We start from the raw sequence: 16,608 nt of genomic DNA, 5'->3' as shown, positions 1-16,608 counted from the left end.
GCAGCCACAGACCGCCACCAAGACAAACAGCCAAGTACAGTCTGCCCCGGCACATCACTGCACATTCTTGCCATAATTCCACTCTCAACATCAACACCACAATGACTTAGAGGGCTTCAGAATATGCCATCAACAGGAACACAGCATGCTGTGAGCTCACTATATTGCCACAGTAAATCTGAGGTGAACGTGATAGCGCTCACGGTGAAACAGGGGTTTGTTTTTGTACTAGCACAAAGCGTGTGAGGGAAATACAGAACACATTTTCTCTATTGGAAAAACGTAAACCGAAATACACCAGACTGGGAGTTTGATGAAAACAGTATATTATGTCTGGAGATATATGAGTCAGGCCGCCTGGGCCGAACTAACACTGAAAGTGACGTCTAAGAATCCGCACTGATAAACCACCTTCAAACAGCACGTGTCCTGTCTCCAAACAGCACACATGTGTAAATCACAGCAGCACAACAAGACACATGTCCACTTTCAAAACGTGCAGTCTTGATTTATTACCTTAAACACACTGTAAGCAACCATTGATAGGCCCTAATACAGCAGGTGTCCCTCCACCATGTGTGACCATCAGTACACTGAATCCTACAGTTAGCTTCCCTTTTAACCTTCAGCTGATTAGCAACCAGGGGCTCTTGTACTCCAGGAGGTACTTCTGGTTGAAGTAATTTGGAAATGTATAAATGGTTGAAATAGCCAAAAATAAGGGATAAATCCTCAAAATAGCTAAAATAGTGCAGAAATGGTTTATAAAACTGGTAGTACTGGTTGTGCTGTCAGTACTACCTTGACTCACCCTCTTTCTCTCTGCCGAACTGCTCTGCTCACTAAAGTGGCAGCTCACTCAAAAATGTGTGTGAGTGGATCTGAGGGAATTTGTGAATGTGCGTATGAGAAAGACCACAATACTACCACTTAGATACTGCAAACCACACCAACCTAATTTTGGATCAGACATATTAACAATATGCATTCATTATTGTTGATGTTAAATAGCATCCTATTTAAAATCAATTCCACTGGAACGTAACATGAAGTGTCAACTTTGCCTTCCTGAGCTCATGTGGGTTGTAGGGATACATCAGACTAGCCACTGATATGAAGTCTCAGTCTGTATAGTATGATTCAACCTTCAACCTCAAAATATAAGTACATGTTAATATCTAGATGGAAAAGTTTCCATGCCGTTCCAGCCCATGAGCACTAAATTCAAGGTAAGTCAAAAATGGAGCTCGTCAGTGCATCAGTGGTGCTTCTGCATCATCCATCCTGATTAGAATTGCTGCAATTTATCAGAAGACATCAGGCTAACTACTTTTGTTCAGTCAAGCAAGAAGAACTCAGTATAGGACCCATCATCGTTATCCTGCAATTTAACAGTGAAAGGACCCTTTTCTTTTTTTGTGTCCTACCATCTTCTCATTTTCAAGTCATCAATCTTCCCCACTGAGCAATAGAATAACCTTGGGCTGCACAGGTCATGTTGTTCTGCATACAGAAGAGGTTGTTCTTGAACACTCCAACAGGCCAACCTGAGACTCCTCTCAGTCTGCAGGAAGTGCTTCCTTATGCCAGGAGGCAGAGATTCAACTCATTAACTTTGAGCATCAACACTTGAGGGGCCTTCAGAGCCGAGTGACAACAGGGGCATGCTACCACATTGGCTGCTGTTGGCAGGCAGAGCTGGGGCATGTCACTCGGTTCAAGAAGTCCGTGTTTGGGTCTGCTGAGTCCCAAAAAAATTCTCATTCAGCGGCCTACCGAGTGTCGGGAAGCTAAATTTGTTAAGCCTGATCTGTCGTCAATATGACGTCGGACTTCTTGCCAGTGACTGACTGTGAAGAAAGCCTTGCTCTGCTGAAATGAGCAAGATTGTGTGTTGTGGCATGCGTTCCTGTGCTTTCCAAAGAGATCTGTTTTTGTAATGGAGACCATGTCTTATTGTAGACTTCCTCATCACGTAGCTGTCACAACATCAACCTGTTTTGTGGTCACACCTAATCTATTGTGGAATGCAACCGCTGCTGAACACAATTAGCCCTCTCCTCTAAGTCAGGCCACAAGGATTCAAATCATTTAACTACTGCACATACTCTCAGGGCTCCGTCATGCCTGCCTGGTTAAGACAAATTGCACAGCAGAGCTGTCTTCTCTCACAGGCTGGCACTGCTGACCAAATGCTCTCACAGAATGCAGCATGCTGAGAACAATGCCAGGCTCATTATTGCCTATCCTGTGTCCTAAATGTTGCGCATGCCAGGCAGTCTGCCTGTCTCCTTTAACTTTGGTTACTGTTACGTTCTCACACTTGGCGCCAAACGTCAGTGAGGCCTGTCGTTGGAACTTTCACTAACCATGTTATGTTCTTGTTGATCTTTGTCCACTGTCAGATCCACATTACTGTAGAGCACAGACTGTGTTGAGGTAAATAGCCACCTTTGTCGTTCTCGGGTACAAAGCCCTCACTGTATCTGCACTTGAGATCTGAGCTCTTGCAAATGAAAGGTCAGTGAGTGGTTTTAAAATACATGTCCAATGTTTTAGCAATGGTAACACAAGTACATCTTAAAGCTCTGGTTTTAAAACCATTTAGATATGAATTAAGTGATTAACGGTCATAATGGATTTTGCACTCAAAACTCTAAACTCTTGCCCCCTTAAAAATGTCAAGAGCCTGAGGATTCGTTGAGTGTTCTCAACCTTCCAGGCACGTGTAGAGGCCACACTTCACACTCCTCAAATTGGGAAACAAATAGAAGGGTGGAAACCGCAGGCCCCTTTGAGCATGCCTGCTGCTACTATTTGACACGAAAGTCACCCAGTGGTAAGCAATCCCAGCAGTGCCCAAAGGAAATCGTTTAGCTCTGTAAGAATGTTATGACAAGGGCATAACCTGACTCTAGACATAAGATGATATTTCAACACCTTTTTTTCCCATCAGAGTTGACTCCCATCGGAGTTTCTTTCGGAACTCCAGTGGTATCTACGATGCTACTGGCAGGTGGCTGACGAATCTTTCAGCACTCAGCAAAAAGAGTCAAAGCCGCTTTTTTCTTACTGACCTGAGGTAAGCCTGTCATTTGAAACTGTCCTCTCACCTCAAGTTCATGTGTCAACACAGGAGACCTTCCCTGTTATGGAGGACAGCAGTGAACGCAAACGTTTTCAAGAGTGTTCTATGTAGCCCTTGGCATTGGCCAAAAAGGGGTCAGGAACTTAAGTGTGTGTGTATGTGTTTGGGAGGAGGGGTGCTTGTAACCGAGCAGGCGATAGAATAGAAAGAGATTACGGGCAGCATTGAAAGCTGTCTCTGTCCTAAAAGCCGCAGTTCAGGCTGTAAAGGTAATCATCCCCGGGAGACGGTATCCAGTGTTGTTTTTGAAAGAGTGTGATCGTACTAGACTGTCTTATTGACGGTAAAGTGGTTTTCACTGTTTATGGAGAGATCCAAATGAATGGGCAATGTAGATCTCCAGTGTACCTTGAAAAAAAAGCCTCCTCTTTTCACCAGCCTGTTGGTTGGGAAATGAGCGACTGGCTCACTACAAAAACACATGTCTCAAATCACAGAATAGACAGCATTCAGAGAATCTGTCCAGAAACAGCAGGCGGTTTTGTCATTAGAGGACATTGATGTGCTTGGCCTGATGACATGCTACAAATGGACGCAGACAGACAGGTATGTCCCCTGTCTAGACCTGTGAGGATACCTCAGGTCTCTTTATCTAGATCACCTACATGAATCTGGTGTGGATTTAGGGATGAGGATAGGTGACACCTGCCATGGATGATTTATAATGTAACTGAAGAACAAGTTTATTGGTGCGAATATATCCTGCTCCAGGTCACTGTTCAGTTTAGAAGTATGCAGCAGTTTGATAGCCATGTTTTTAACCATACTAGCAGCATGGTAGTTTGTTGGTCCCATAAAACGCAGACGCTGTCTCTTTGAGTCACCAATAGGTTTCTTAGTTTTTTGAACTGTAAAGCTCAGTGACCGTGGCTGTCGCCATCTTGGCAGTGCCTGACTTGGCAAACTCTGGGCTAATCCAAAACTGGGCAAAGAGGAGGCGTGTGAGAGAAGTGCTTGCTTTTGGAGCCAGCCTCAAGTGACCATTTGAGGAACTGCATTTTTTTGGCACTTCTACATTGGCTAAATTTATCCACTTGGTCAGTCCACCACTTTGGTTCATATTAAAATATCTCAACTAATATTGCCTGGACTGCCATGAATTTTTGGATGGATGTTCATAGACCTCAGGAGATGGGGACTACTGATCCCCTGACTTTTCCTCTAGTGCCACCGTCAGGTCAGATTTATTTTTTGTCCAACTTGCCTGAAAAGTGACGATATTCCCTCAGCTGTTCTTTGTGTTTTGCTCAAATTGACAAATGTTAGCATGCTAACACACTAAATGGAGATGATGAACATTATACTGCATTGTCAGCACATTGGCATTTCGCTCAAACCACCACTGTGCCTAATTACAGCCTTACAGAGCAGCTAGCATGACTGTAGACTCTCAGACTTGTAAAATCAGAAATCACAAAAAGATTTGAATTTCTCAAAAGCAAATGCAAGCCACACACCGACAATATTACATTATTGTGAGGTGATAACAGAAACAGGTGGTTGCAGTTTTTGAAGCCTTTCATTGCAAGCAGCCAGAGATGCTGAAATGACTTTGAGTGTTTGTTCAACCTTACAATAAGTGTGTTTGACCACCCATTAAATGGACCAAGGCATGAATTTGGGGAGAGAAAAGCAAATCATCCCGTGGCCGGGAATTGGTTTTGTGTGGCCACTGGCCACCAGAGGAGCTTGTTTAAACATACGCAGACTGAAAGACTTAATGACCCTGCTGACAGCAGTCATTCGAGATGTCTAGTGAGGCTGGAGTGCTGTGGCTGAGACAGAGAGTCCTACAGCTGCAGCAGGAAAGGGAGGGATGTTGTGGTCGCCGTCTCTTTATGTAAGCTCCAGAGTAAAGAGGTGCACAAGATTCATTTTAAAATCTGACTTCAATATTTTTTCTCCCACCAAACCTAAACCAACAGAATATAGGATATGCAGTCCCATGGCAGCCTGCTGTGTTTTTCCTGCCACCTCAAACGTGTTCTGCCATTTGCTCCAATGTCATCTCAATTAAACATCACCATGTGGACAGAGAACAGATCAGACTTAAAAGTAGGTTTGTGTTTTTGGAAGGTAGTGGTGAATTTGGATTGCATCCTAAATATAATCGCACATATTTTGGAGAGAATTCTGCTGATTTGATTGATTCCCCAAAACCCATGAGCTATTTACACGTGCTTAACACGTGCTGACCAGCAGTGGATGTGCATATGTAGGGAACGGTAGCAGGACAGAGAGTGCAGCTACACAGAAGCAACTTATGGACATTTTGTTCAAGTGATCCCAAGAATTGAAAGAGCCATCCATTTTCATAAAAGTTATGTGATCAAGAGTTGATATTTTGCCTTAACAATATCCCACAACAGCTTTTTAAATGTCCTGATAATCTCAGATAGTGTTTCTTAGCATAGCTCTGACCCGTTATCCTCTTGGGCTTTGCAGAGAGGACCATATGTCCATCAACTGTCCTCAGGTCTTTGGGCCTCTTTATCTGATAGAGACTTGGTCTGCTGCTACATTTTGATCCTTCTAACTTGGACCAGGCCAAAGCAAAGAAGAGGATCCAGATATCAAAAGCTCTGAAGATCCTCGTCATCTGTACCCTGTACTCTATATACAGGCTCACTGTATATAGTTACGTAACCAAACGCTTTCATTATTGAAGCTATTTTCTTTCCTCTAGTCGGTATAAAAGTAACCTGCCGCAAACAGCAGACTTCACTGATAAATTAACAAAATAAGCAAAAGCATGCTTTGCGCCCAAATCATAAAATTCAAGAAAAAGAAGAACATGATGCTGACAAAAAATTTGAATAAATCTTGCTTTTAAATAATTAGCTAAAGGTTCCAGTAATTATCTACATTTTTCATGAATCTGTGGTTTTCAGCCCACTGGCCAAAACATTTGTGAAAACAAGTGGTGCAAATAAGGAAATCTTCCCGCTGTCATGGAAACAACACTGATAAAAGAGGCAAAACTGAACCAAAACATAAAATCGAAACAGTGAGCTGAAAGACGCTAAAAAGGCCCATAGAGTTGCAGGGAACCATTTTTTATTACACATATTAATTTGGTCAGTTGTTAATGTAAAGCCCCTTTCACACATGCAATCTATCCTTGAAATGTCCAGGAACATTTCCTGCATGGGCTTGTGTGAGTGGGAGCAGCGACCTCAAGACCTAATAGATCAAGAAAAAACCCACACTTCTTGAATATTAAATACATTAGAAAAAAAAGTGTACAAAACAACTCCTCGCCTGCCATGCAGCTTTAAGGCTAGTGACAACATGGCTACTGCATAGCTGTGGAATATAAGGCCAAGAACCATGATGGGAGAAAGAGCGATAACAAATGGGAGAGAGAAAGGAGAAAACGTGAGTCTGCAGAATAGAAGCAAGCTTCTGTTGGTGATTTAAGATTTCCCAGTCTGGATAATCATGGCTATCCTCCACATTCCAGCCTATAAGAGAACAAGATTAAATACTTTTGGAGAGGGATGCTGGCTGTCCTTCCTGCTGTGGTTAGTGCAATCGCCTTCAAAAGAAAATCACAAAGGTTACTGTGATGAAACTGTTTCCCTCTGCTTGTGGAAATCTGTTTCGTTTTATCTCAAAGGTCAATGAGCATTCGTCCCAGACTCGGCTGTCTGTGACAGTATGACCCCCACGTCAGTAAAAATTCCTTCATATGAGAAGTTTAATAATATGATCTGTGTCTTCACTTCTGGCCATCTGGTTATTGTGAAGAAAGGCACAGGTTGATTCTTCAGCTGCCTTTAAGCAACAGGGACACAGTATATCATGTGCACATGATGGATCAGACATGAAGACCAGCAGTCAGCAGAAAGCGAGTGCTTCAGACAGCATTACGCAGCTAAACTGAGACACGCATATATCTGAAAGGGCTTACTTTCCTCAGCCGACAGGATGTGATGGGAGAAATAAAGATTGTCAGTAGCTCATCTTTTTCATCTGACACAATCCTCTCATATCCCCTCTGTTCTAATTTTAGCCTCATCCTTCCAACCTGAAAGTGGCACGGGGTCAGCTCTGGGTTTAGCATTAAGGTGAGATTTTCTTCTTGTGTTTGCTTTAGTTCTTCCTGTCTTCGCTCACTGACTCTGCATAATTTGTCTCCTCTGTGGTATGTAAACTATCAAAGGTCAAGTCAGTTTTTGCTCTTTTCCTCTGCAAGCACACTTTCTTCAGATCCAAACAAGGTCACAGAAGTCTATAAAATTAAATAAGCAGTGATTACAAAAAGTAACACGTTCATCTTTAATCATTTGACTTTGAATAAGAGCCAGAATTAAGGTTTCCTAAATAGGAGAGAGTTTAAGTGCAAGATGGTCCTGCTCAATTTTTCACATTTCAGAGAGATCATAAGCAGAAAATGACCTTTGTGCCTGCATGTGTCTGCGTATTCGTGTGAATGTGCATGTGTCACTTTCGACTGAACGAATGTGTGGCCTCATCAGCACACACTCCTGTCAAGTATACACATGTGGAGTGTCTTTCCAGCCATGGCTTAGATTCCAGCCATATCCACGGCTGTGACCGATCCAAACACCAGTCAGTCAGTCAGTCAGTCACCCGGCCCTGCAGAGAGGCGTGTATCACTCCTTTGTGCTGCGTGACTCAAAGCCCTCTTCCCTGCCTCCTCATGTCCTCCTCTCACTCCCACTGTCCTCCGTGGACTTGGGCTTGCCATTTGACCTACTGCCAATTTGGACGTGCTCCCCCATTGGTCAGCTGTGGGCTCGTATACAGAATTTCTACATAGCAACAGCTTGTGGACATACACTCTGAGGCATACACATGCAAAAATGACAAACAGATGGCCGTGGAAGTGAAATGATTTGCATTTTTCCGAATAAAATGATCAGTTGCCCTTTTCTACATGTTGATTCCATATACCCATAATCAGTATTGAACCACGAATGGCCCTAAATCAATCTGATATAGGCACAATGCTGTCAGCTCTAATGAGAATCAACACGAGCAGATTGTTGCCTTTGGAAAATGAAGAATTGACTCTTTCATGAGGTGGCAGTCAAAAAAAAAATCCTTCAAATTGGTCCAACAATGAAAAAATCCCACAAGTTGTCAGGTCCAGCTGAAGTATCATACAAAAACTGAGCCCAAGCGGGCGGATCTACTGCCGGGTGTTAAAGAGGACCAGATGATGGGGCGACGGTGTTTTCAACCATGGGGTTTCCGACAGCCATATTTTCTGAGAGGATGAGAGGAGAGGAGCAGAGCTGCAGATGTTGAGGCTTGTTCTGCTGCCCTAAGGTCTTATTTGTGTTCATCTCAATTCGGATTGAGCACTAACTGAGAATGATTATGCAAGATTGGCCCCGCGGCTCAAAGCTTTGTCAGTTCCTTTATTTACTGATCTCGGTGGACTTGCTGCTGCAGCATATTTAAAATGGGGTGTGAAGTGATCCCCTGGACAGAGCAGACCCAGGGTGAGAAGAGGTTGAAACCAAATGACCTCAGAATCCAGAGAGTTTGGTCTGAGAGTTTCCAGTGAGACACTTTCCCTCCCAGGGACACTGTAAAAAAGCTTTCCTGTTCCTCTCCTTGTGAGCTTTGAACTCATTTCTTCACTTTCTCACCAGAGCTGTGCAAAATTGAATGTAAGACTATAATAAAAGCAGTCACTGAAGTCAAATGAGAGGGAAAGTTAGTCTGGCCAGTGTACAGCGGCATGGTGTCATGTAGGCCTGGGAGCCAAACACCACAGTGCGGCTCACACACAGGGAGGGGCGTCCAGTCTGTATATCCCACAAAAACCAGAAAAATCCCCTTAAACAAAAGCCCACATCACGATATACTGTGTACTGCAAGTCAACATCCAGCAATAACATCTTGATTATCATTACTTTTGTTAATGGAGACTCAACCATCCAGAGTCAAGAATTACACTTATGTGACCATTTGTGCTAATGGATCAGCAGTTACATTTGAGAACAATCAGCATTCAATCAGGGCATGGCAGAGTTTAGTGTGAACTCAACCCAGACTGTCAGGCAGCTGTCATTACGTAAACTATTAAGTAATTCTCAACACAAATTCTTCTGGGCTTGGTTGGTACCCGATCCAACCCAAAGATCTGCTGATAGGACTGACAGAGTTTCTGGCATGAGGAGGCAGACTTTATAATCAAGGAATGATGTCTTAAAATGTGGGTTATGGATGAATATTGTTCTCTGGACACGAATCAGTATCACTTTTTGTATTTGATTAAAGGAGTAGTTTGGGAACATTTTGGAATAAATGCTTTAACAATGTTTGGAGTCTCCACTCCAAGAAACAGTTCGGCACATAATGCCAGCACTAAGGCTAATTGTCATTTTTATACTTTGGTTTTTGTGCCGATTAAAAAAACGATAGCTCTGGAGGGAGGCATATTTTATTATCTTTGAACAGAGACAGGTAGCTGTTTCTGTCTCCAGTCTTTGTGCAAACTAAGCTAATTGGCTACCGGCTGTAACACTCTCAGATATGAGAGAACAGAAAGAATCAAGAAGAGATCAAATAGTTAGATCAAAAAGATGCCTGCCATGTGCACCATGCAGAGGCTCATTTTCCTCATTTATTTATCCAAAAATTCAAAATCATTCAGACCTGCAGGCACCGCGTACCTGGTGCTTTCACTCCACAATCAGTGTAACAATTCCACTTTTTCTAACAAGCTATCAAATCTACCAGACTTTGACAGACTGATGGAAATAGGCAACAAAAATTGCAGGATGTCTACGCCCATTTCACTCATTCAGCTACAGTGACTACTTTGACATGCACACTAATGTTCCACTGTTATATTCTGTTTGGATATTCTGAATTAGGCCTTATTCTAAATGCAGCATTTTCAAATGAAGACATGCTGGATATGCCGATATTGTAAAGTTTTAGGAGCACTGTGTGGTGGTTTGGGAAATTCAGTTATCCTCTTGTGTACTGTGTAGAGGTGTGTGCCTTTGTTTCCTGTGTGTCCTTTATCGGCAGAGGCTGGGCGTGGTTCTCCAGGTGACTGGGAGCTGGCTCCAACACAGCTGGGACTCATCACAATCAAGCACAGCATAAAGACTGTGGACTGCAGAGGACTCGAGGCCAGATTGTTTCCGCTGCTCAGTGGTGTTGTTGGTGCTTTCTGAGAGTTTAAGTGTATATTTAGATTAATTTCTCTCGTGTCTATTATCAGTTCCAATTACCAATCTCTAGCTCCAGCATCTCTGCCACCATGCCGCCCAGCCTCTTGCCTCCACCTACCTCGAACCTCAAGTGCACAACCATCACCACTATTGAGCCCAAATTCTACCGTAACGTAACAGATTGTTTGGAGATGTATACAGCACATTCAGAATATGTGTCTCAGTGGAGGTTTTAGCTGCAGTTTGCTCAGCTGTTCATGCTCAGCTCTGTGCATTGGAAACAAACACAAGGCTGGCACAGAGACACATACACAACAGAAAAGCCCACAGAGACGCACGCTTTCAACATTATGAAAGACTTGGATATCAACAGGTTTTTGGATTTGTGCAGATGCGGTAACGTCAACCCTTTCTTTCAAGAAGGTGATTAGATGGATGAAAAGTTCTTCACCAGTGGAAGACTTTGACAAAGCCTATTTTGGCTCAAACAAGCACAACGGCTCAAGCGGCTCCATCAGTTCCACTTCTCTCTATGTCCACGTTGTGATAAAGGAAACGTTAGCGCATCGACTTCTATCAAATATGTACGTCATTTTGTTATCTGCAGTATGTTCGGGTGCCTGTAAACAAGAATATTAGTGTAGTATTCATTTTCATTAGCAATGTAAACAGCTCAGTAGAAATACTGCCTTTTTTGGAATGAGGGCAAATATTTCTATGGCATATTTCTGATTATAATCATTTGGAAACATTGTGCCAGTTTTAACAAGTGTTTATGTCACTGTCCATAAAAACCTTCTGCCCTTCTCTTCTACCAGTCAGTGAGCTTACTGACGCCGTTAATGTGCGTTTTGGTGTATAACAGTATGGAATAGCTGTCTTCAGGAAAAGTCTTGGTTGGTTAATAGTCAGACATCTCATGTTACACATCAGGCTACAACATCATCTGATCTAATTACTAAGATTTATATTACTTTATACTTTGGTTAGGACCAGGAAGTTGGAGGTGTGCAGCCTGTTACCTGCAACCTCCTCATCTAACAATGCACTCAGACAGAAAGCAAAGTGAATTTTCACCCTAGTGTGATTTGCACAAATTTGACATCATCTGTGCAGTCTGTGTTAAAGAGCCAACGTACCAACTATTCAGATGCTAGCCTTAAACCAGCTGGCAGAAAATTGCTCTGTTGCATTCTATTTGAAAACATGGTGACAGCTCACTGTGGCCAGCTCTTCTGCAATATTTAAAACTGATCCGCTGCCATAAACATGATAAAAGTGATTGCTGTCCTTGTTTTGTAGACTTACTGTAGATGAACGCTCATGCTGGGGTTAACCTCTGTGACAAATTCATTCATTCACAATAAAAGACAACGTTGGAATGGAAATGTTCAGTCTGCACTAACACTGACTTCATACAGCTCTGATACGGCTGCATGGGAGTGAACAAAGAGATGTCAGAAGGTTAAAATTAAAAACGGTCACACTGGATTACATGCATGCATTAGTTCCTGTTAATCCTTTATGTAGGAAGGCAATTTGAGTCCAGGGTGGGAGTTGTTGACACTAACAAATTTCAGTACTTAGTCACTGTGGGTTAATTCTGCAAAGCTTTCAGTCATTAGAGACTACTTCCAATGGGAAAGGAATGATCTGCCGAAGTGAACTGTGGCCAGTCATCCTCAAAGTTAATGTTTTGGATCAATGAGTGTTTGTGCTTCAGGCAACATGGCCCACTATTGAGCTAAAAACAATGGTGCACTGTGCTCTCATGCTAAAACATCTTCAGCTTGCCAAAGTCAATACAGCTAGATTTTTTTAAAGCTAGACAACCAGCTCCAAGCAACAATTAATATTCAATGCAGAGATTTTATCTCCCTTTCTCCAGAAGGAGAAACACATTTGATTCTTTCCACTGGCTTTTTCTTTTTCTTAAGAAACTGAGGACAGATGAGGAGGAGCGATAAACTACCCAGGGAGAAGTGGAGAAAGGGCCTCGGGTGGGACCAACAGTGCTCCACCTGGAAAACAAAACAGGTGAGAGGCGGGAGAGAGATGCGGCTGTCTCCAAGAATTCACGTTACATTTTCCACCGAGCCTCGTGGATAAACATCAAGCAAAAGAAAGCGGTGACTGAGAATGAGCTGTCAGTGGGCAGTGACAGCTCCAGCTCTCATCTCCACCATCTGCATGGTCAAAATAGAAGGGACAGGAGATTCCACAGCAATTCCTCAAATAAGCAGCACGCGGCACGACACCTCCTTTCACAGGAAAACGGGAAGGAAGATGAGATGGAGTGAGACAGAGACCTGCCTGTCCTTACAGCCAGTGGAATGGGAAAACTAAACAGCTCGGTTTAAACATTCGACGATGGGATCCACTCATCCATAATCAACAGCCCTCACAAAACTGGAGACCTCCCCTTTGTTTCTATGATTCATTTTAGTTCTATGCAGTCAAATAGAAAACGGTGCACGTGTTTGCTCTGAGCTCCAACTCTTAGGATGAAACGTCAATATAAAATTGACCAATTGCCGGTTTGCTAACACGGAAATCAAGGCTGTTGAACATGGTAAACATTATACCAGCTAAACATAGCATAACATAGCTTTGCCATTGTGCTTCCACCCTAGCATTAGCATTTAGCTCACTGCTGTGCTTAAGGATAGAGCAGCTAGCCTTGTTTCAATATGCCAGTTTTTCCCATCTAAATGACTACAGTTACCGTAGTCTCAGATGAAAGGGATGCTTGTTTCCTATGCTTCCATGTTTTTGGCTTTCACATCACCTTTGAAAAATGAGCGTGATGCTTCATATAACACGTCGCCGTGGATGAGAAGCAAAGTCGCTGTAAAGATGCCACAGTGTGTGGAGGTCCTAAAAGAGTCTCTTAAGAGTGTGTGTGTTATTTTGAACCCCTGCCCTGCTGTCAGGACCCGTTTCCTGCTGATGTACAGTAGGTGGCCTCTTAGAGAAAAATAGCACCGATCTTTATGGCGAACAGTAAATGTTCTTCTAGGGAAAACAAACTGGAAAAAAAAAAAGGATTTGCAGCTTTGCTTCTCAAGGTCGAACACACAGGGTTTGTTTAGACCAAACACCATTAAACAAAACATTCAAATTACAGGTTGGCTGACAGGAACAAAAATCTAATCATAGATTTTATCACTTATTACAGACCATTCTGCCGGCGGTGAGCATGTCCATAAAAGGGGAAAGGGGAAGTGATGTTGTCAGAGTGTAACGATTCGGCAGCTGGTCTCCTGTGGAATCCTGGGCGATACTGGGGATGACGGAGACCAGCTGCTGACTCAGTGACTCATTTTTACCTCAGCAGGGAGAAGGAGGGAAGGAGAGGAGGAAATGGGAGAGCAGCAGCTCCTGCCCAGACAAAGAACAGACACAGCCCGCTGCAGCGAGACAAGTGGCCAAACAAATTTTAAGGCTGTATCAGTTTGTACCGTCCTTTCCCTTTGGCACCGCACTTGGAGCATGTTGCAATGCAATCCCCTGGTTTATAAACAAGATATGATACAAGAAAGTCATCGTAAAAGAACTCATATTTTGGCTTTTTCGGTAAATAGTGTGGGGTGGCTGGAAGCTGAATCTTGGGTGGAGGGGTTTTGCGTGTATTGCCTTTATCTTTGTGGCAAAATAATGGCGACCCAAATATCTGTTTGTCTTTCTTCCCTCTCTCTGTCCCTGTTTCACTCTACAAATTATGTGTGCAAGCCTGCGTTGTGTCTGGATTGTGGCATTAGCAATAATTTTTGTCCTGACAGCTGAAAATGGATCAGTGGTTCTCAGTCCTGGCAATCAGGCGTTAGATTCAGGCGTGGAAAGAAAAAAAAAAAAACTGGTACAGACTGTTCAAGCAGAAGTGAAATAACTTGGATTACAGAGAAGATTAATTTACATTCATTAAAACAAAAGTTAGTACCTCTTCTGCTGGCAACTGTAAAAAATGTTTTAGCATTTTCAGCTGATTTTGTAGGTTTATGTCTAAAAATACGTTGGCATAAAGCTGCTGCCATTAATATTTTTATATTAGCAATAGATCAGATCCACAGATAATAAACTCCTGACTCAGCAGTCCTCAGCTCTGTGGAGATTTATAACATCTTTCAGCTCATTTGCTTTTTCTGCCCATAGCTTTGATTTGGTTCACTCTCACCACTCATCAGTTTCTAGACACAGCAGTGAGCCGTGTCAGTGAAAAAACCCTCATAAACCCACAGTATGACTCTGTACCTGCCTCCACCAAAAGCCAGATTGGTGCTGTTCGCAACTTGCTGGTGAACATAGTGGACACTGAACAGGTAAAAGTAATATATTTTCCTCTGGGATTGGTGAAGACCAAAAACAGAGCTAAAAGAGAGTGAATATTGGACTTACATTTGCCCGGTGGACACAAATGAATGATAATGTTGTAGCTATACCAGCTGTGTGAGGAGATAGTAGGAACTGATGTTATGTTAACAGTTTGTGTGAGGGCGCGAGGTCGGCACCGTTCAAATGCAGTGACCAGGTTACATCACGGTCTCCAGCTCTCCTCTGTGCTCTGTCTGTGTCATACAGAGCTGCAGGTGTGTCTGTTTGACCAAAGGCAGGGCTGAACTAAACACACACACACACACACACACACACACAGAGCAGAGTGGCGACACACAAAATCTGGCAATGTGGAACTTTTCCACAAGGTTATGCAGGCGTGTGGGCATGTTTATTTGGGCGTTCGTAGAGGAGGAAGCAGGGGGAAGATATTTTGACCTGATATAGGCAGAAAACTACGGGTGTAATTAATAACATAAATGCTGGCTTTCTTATGTCCCTTTAAGCTCTTCCGGTGAGACAGCATGGATAATACCAACCTGGAACCGACTCCCCTAAATGGAATGCAGCCATCATCAGTGGTATTAATTACAGCACCTGCTATAACATGTCAGAGGTCTTTATCTGTTTGACTGGATGGGGACAGCAAAACCCTACTTTACTGTATGATTCCCTTCCCTTGGTCTCATTCAAAAGTTGCTCACAGCAACAAAAGGACTTTAAATGAACTTGTATTGCACCATCCCAGATTTATCTCTGGCCTCGGAGAAGTAACTTAGTTCCCAGTTAAGATCACTTCGGATCAAATCCACTGGTACAGTGGCACTGTTGACAGCAGCTGAACCCAATCTAGTGCATGAACTCTGGCACGCCGGAGCCCTCACACACACAAACACACACACACACAAACACACTGTTCAACACCACAAATTTGATGCAGATTCTGTCTCTTTCAAATCCGGGAAACAGCATCTTCTCCTGTAAATTATAGTATCACACAGCGTTAAGATCTGCTTGTGCATTCCACTTCGATTCTGTTTGTCCCAGATGTTTTATGTCACTGCTCTGAAGTGGCAAATCCTCACCGCACAGAGTTTGGGAGGTGTGTGAGTGTGTGTGTGGGTGTCTTTGAAGATGAATCAAACTGATAACAGTCTCAACTCCACGGCCCCCCCACACACTGTTTCCCCACCATAAATAAAGTGAGACTGTGATTGCAGACATAGTGTTTGATTAAACTCTTCCCACTGCCACTCGGCCTTGATCAGCATTAGACAATACAATGAAAAGTCGCTACGGTTCAGTAGCACATCTCCAGCAACCACAGTGAATATGACTCAGCTTGAGAAACAATCAATCAATGCAGCCAGTGAGGAAAACTCTCATGACGTCAGCCGTGACTGCAGTGGAAAGAACCTCTGAAGATAAACAAAAATGCATTCTCACAGCTCTCACACAAAACTCTCAGACAAAAACAGTTTCTCCACGAAACTACAGCAAGAAAGCCGAGCAGCTACAGCTAAACTGCAAAATGGACAAACAGCAAACAGATACAGCAAAGAAGAAAAGATAGCTGAAAGTGGGAATCATCATTTTTCCTAAGTACATACCATTTCTGTCTGGGAGTGTTTTCTGGAGATTATGGGAAGCTCGGCGATGACACGGTAGCTTTGCCCTTATAAGGTGGCCGCTGTCCTCGTACTGTTGCCCTGATGAGAGGGGCAGCCACTGTGAAAGTCTCAGAAACAGCAGACTTCAATTACATAACAGACTTTGCACTGACTAAGTGCGTATGCTAAAAGCTTAAACTTTGAGCCGTGCAGGATTTGTCGTTGGAGGTGGCTGGAATGTCTGGTATGGCTGGTGGTACCACCAGCATACAAATCAGAACAAGCTGCTGTTTGTCCAGCAGAGAACAAACATGCTTTTATTGTTGTCCAAAGTGAATTATTAAGGTTGCATAAC

At 43.1% G+C, this 16,608-nt stretch overlaps 1 protein-coding gene across 1 annotated transcript in view; it reads right to left on the bottom strand.

Moving 5' to 3' along the window:
• The window catches only part of LOC143331957 (KATNB1-like protein 1), a 35,593-nt gene extending 19,236 nt beyond the window's left edge, over positions 1–16,357 (bottom strand). Inside the window, exon 1 of the mRNA XM_076749131.1 lies at positions 16,254–16,357. The gene's annotated coding sequence lies outside the window, so the exon portion shown is untranslated. The remainder of the gene's footprint in view (positions 1–16,253) is intronic.
• Between the last annotated feature and the right edge of the window lie 251 nt (positions 16,358–16,608).

This window comes from Chaetodon auriga, chromosome 14 (genome assembly GCF_051107435.1).
Source record: "Chaetodon auriga isolate fChaAug3 chromosome 14, fChaAug3.hap1, whole genome shotgun sequence".
NCBI classification, from domain to species: domain Eukaryota; kingdom Metazoa; phylum Chordata; class Actinopteri; order Chaetodontiformes; family Chaetodontidae; genus Chaetodon; species Chaetodon auriga.
The sequence above is the reverse complement of the archived record's forward strand: the minus strand, read 5'-3'. Positions and strand labels throughout refer to the sequence as shown.